Below are 4,374 nucleotides of genomic sequence, written 5' to 3' on the forward strand. Positions count from 1 at the left end.
AGATGGTGCAGTATGGCTGGTAACTGTCTTCATCATAGCAGCAGGGGGCTGAGCTCCATCAGCCCCCACCCTTCATGTGTAAAGAAAAGATTCAATTGCCCCTAGACTAGCAGTGGGATGCTCCTCTCCTCCACACTGCTTAATGTCCTGTCTGGACTATCATAGCAGCTGGAAGCTGACTTCCACTCATTTCTCACTAACAAATCACTGTCTTATTCCTGCATTCTTTATTACTTCATCACACAAGTGGGGGGACAATGCTACGGTAGCCCAGGAAGGCTGGGGAAGAACGGAATCAACAGGTGGGGTTGTTGCAGGAGCACCCCCTGTGAATAGCATACAGCTCATAATTTCTGCAGGATCTGACACAGAGCAGCTGTGCTCTCTGGTTCTATGATACAGTGGTTCTCTAGTACACTTGCCCATATTCTAGACAGGACTGATTCTATTTTTAGATACCAAAAAGGAGGGATTGACTCAGGGAGTCATTCCCAATTTTGACTTTTGCGCCCCTGGCTGATCTCAGCCAGGGGCACTTATAACAGCAAATGGTGCAGTGCAAAAGGACTGGTAACCATGATCATCTTATTACCAATTTATGGTATGGTAGATGGTACAATATGGCTGGTAACCGTCTCTGCTGTCATGCAAAAGCAAAAGCATGCTGCTGTGTAGCGCTGCTGAATCGCCTCTGTCAGCAGCATCTAGTACACATACGTTGACAGTCACAAAAGGCAAAACAGGCTCCATGATTGCCATGCTATGGCATCTGCCAGGGCAATCCAGGGAAAAAAGGCGCGAAATGCTTGTCTGCCATTGCTTTCCCAGAGGAAGGAGTGACTGACGACATTTACCCAGAACCACCCGCGACAATGATTTTTGCCCCATCAGGCACTGGGATCTCAACCCGGAAATTCCAAGGGGCGAGGGAGGCTTCGGGAACTATGGGATAGCTACGGGATAGCTACCCACAGTGCAATGCTCCAGAAATCGACGCTAGCCTCGGACCGTGGACGCACACCACCGATTTAATGTGTTTAGTGTGGCAGCGCACTCGATTTTATACAATCTGTTTTGCTAAACCAGTTTATGTAAATTCAGAATAATCCCGTAGTGTAGACGTACCCTGATACTAGAGTGTATTATTGCTTGCTTGCAGATGGAAATAAATTAATAATTTTACATGACAAATTCAATTGTAAAATTTGGCAACCGTTGTCTGTTGTTAAAACTACAGCAAACAAACTGAAAGAGGGGAGCTCAAACATAGCTATATAATGAAGAAATGGGATGCAGAATAAGATCCTCTTATTATTTTGGCTTCAAACTGGACCGTGGGAGCTTCATATGCCCTGCTACACTAAACATACACTCAGATCCAACACTAGGTGGGTAGGTAGAACAGTACTTGAATACTATGAACATAAGAACGGCCATACTGGGTCAGACCAAAGGTCCATCTAGCCCAGTATCCTGTCTTCTGACAGTGGCCAATGCCAGGTGCTTCAGAGGGAACGAACAGAACAAGTAATCATCAAGTGATCCATCCTCATTGCCCATTCCCAGCTTCTGGCAAATAGAATGACTATATCTGTTTCTTGCTGTTCCAGCCTCCTGGGAGTTGGTGGAAGCAGTAAATGAAATTTATTGTTTTATAGAGCACTAGTATAAAGACTATGGACAACTTAAATCCTACTTAAATCCATGAAATATAGAGTATAGGGCTTGTGCTTCCCCCACCCCCCACACATGGGGGGCTCTTTGACAGAGGATCTCTGTGAAGGCCAAGACTATAACAGGGCACAAAAAAGAACTAGATAAGTTCATGGAGGATGGGTCCATCAATGGCTATTAGCCAGGATGGACAGGGATGGTGTCCCTAGCTTCTGCTTGCCAGAAGCTGGGAATGGGAAATGGGGATGGATCACTTGATGATTACTTGTTCTATTCATTCCCTCTGAAGCACCTGGCAGTGGCCACTGTCAGAAGACATGATACTGGGCTAGAAGGACCTATGGTCTGACACAGTATGGCTGTTCTTATGGGTGAATTTCACCCAGATGGAGCATGTAACTAATGACAAGATTGTTGAAATGTGATCGCAACAGTAACATTAGGCTGATTCAAGGATTTTGTTTCATCTTGCTCATTAAGTTGTTCAGTTCATCCATCATCTACAAGCTGCCACATGAAGGGCTTCAGCATCCATAATCTTCGACGGCCACTGCCAGGCTTTAGTCACACCAACAGCATTCCTCCTTTCACCCTGACTGCATCTTGTATCCTTTGTACTGGCAGAGGCTAAACACTGAAGCAGGTGTTAAAAATCTGTCTTCCCCCGAGAAAACATCCAACACTGGGAGCTGTCATCACCAATTTTTACAGTGATTTTTCAGCCACAAGAGGATAACTCCCTGTGCACCCCCCCAAAAAAAAATTTAAAAAAATCTTTTGCTTTCCAAAGCCTGAATAAGCCTGTTGTTATGGTTCAACTCTGTGGCTTGGGAATATTAGTAACAGAAGTAGAAACAGTGAGGACAGCACTACTGGCAATAGCAAGTGAGATACTACTGATAGTAATTTTAACAGCAGATTAGAATTGCTCAATTCTCCCATACTCTACCAGTCTCTGTGCAGTTCACTCTGTGTAGTAAATTTCTTTGATAAGAGCTTTAGTAATCTTTGTGCCCTAAGAATAAATTTTCTGCATCAATTTACAAATCTAAGGACTGACCAAAGCTCTTTGATATCTTTGGTGGAGAGGTTTTCATGGATTATAACATTGGCTCTTGCATGCAAATACTGACTTGTCACACACACAAAAACACCACCCCCACTGAAAAAACAGTTTTTACACTGAAAAATTAGTTGCCAGAATATCTGAGACCTATGCAATGCACAAGCCAGCCCAAGAATTGGCTTCATGTGTCTGTTCCCCAAAGGAGCGATCTAACACATACTAAAGTCAAGGAGAGTACTTCAGTAAGCTTTGGATCAGACCCCCAAGTGCAGATTTTCAGAAAGAGCTCAGCATTCACAATCAGAGCCAGATTTTATGAAAAGTTCAACTTCCATAAGTAGCCAGATTCCAAAAGTGCGCAGCACTGTGGTTGTGGAGCTCTATACAGAGTTCCTCTGAAAATCTCACCTCAACTATGAATGCTGGTCATAACAAAATGGAAAATCATATCAAATCAGATTGCACACCCACAAAAAATTCAACAAGTCTTTTACTACTGAAGCAAACACATCATTTGCTTTAATGGTAAGGAGAGTTATGCCCAGTTTTAAAAAAATTTACTGCAAGAATACTCACATGCAATACACCTCTACCTTGATATAACCCTGTCCTTGGGAGCCAAAAAATCTTACTGCATTATAGGTGAAACTGTGTTATATCGAATTTGATCCGCCGCAGTGTGCAGCCCCACCCACCCGGAGCACTGCTTTACCGCGTTATATCCAAATTCGTGTTATATCGGGTTGCATTATATCGAGGTAGAGGTGTACTAAGTGATCATTCATTGTTTCAAGTTGCTGAGATCCTTTTCACAGTATTTACTCAATTTTCTTACTTACAATTCGAAATATATCAAATATGTTTATTAAAATAGTCAAGGTATTACTTGAGTGTATTTATAATAAAATATATAGTATATATCATTTGAAATTATTATTTTTTTACCTAGTTCCCTTTATATTATGCATAAAAAGATCCTGAAGATTTTCAAATGACCTTAGAATCTGATAGGCTTTAAGATGTCTGTACAAAGTGCAATACAAGAAAACTTCTTGATTAGAGAAACTCCATATGCTTGTTTTTATGTTCTGATGGCAAGTGGTTTTCAGCTATCCAGCCAAACAGTCTTGAGGACAAAAATTAGAAACAATTAATTCTGTTCATTTTAATTATATTGTGGCAACAGATTAATAGAAATTATGCACTTTGCCCTTTAAATCAACATACCATAACATTTATAGTAATAGGGATCGCTCCGATTATAATGAATTTCAGAGTATATTGATTAAAAGGTGTAAAGGCACAATTTCTAATTTATTACCACAATCTAATTAGGAAAATGATGAATGAACACAAGTTGCTTCAACTCTTTCTTTTCTCCCTCCCCTCCTTCCAGGACACTGTTTACGCTGCTAAAGGGAAACCAAAATACAAGCAGTTGACAGAGCTGAAAAATGCAGGAGCCTGTATGCCTCCTTCACATGTGAACACGTAGGGGGCCTCCACATGCACATTTCTTCATCTCCACTAAGAAGGGGACTCGTGCCTGTGCACAGCATTAGCCACCATCACACCTTTCTGAGTCCCCTCTGGGTCTGTTTTCTGAATGAGATAAAGACATACATAACAAATAC

This window comes from Mauremys mutica, chromosome 1 (genome assembly GCF_020497125.1).
Source record: "Mauremys mutica isolate MM-2020 ecotype Southern chromosome 1, ASM2049712v1, whole genome shotgun sequence".
Lineage (NCBI taxonomy): Eukaryota > Metazoa > Chordata > Testudines > Geoemydidae > Mauremys > Mauremys mutica.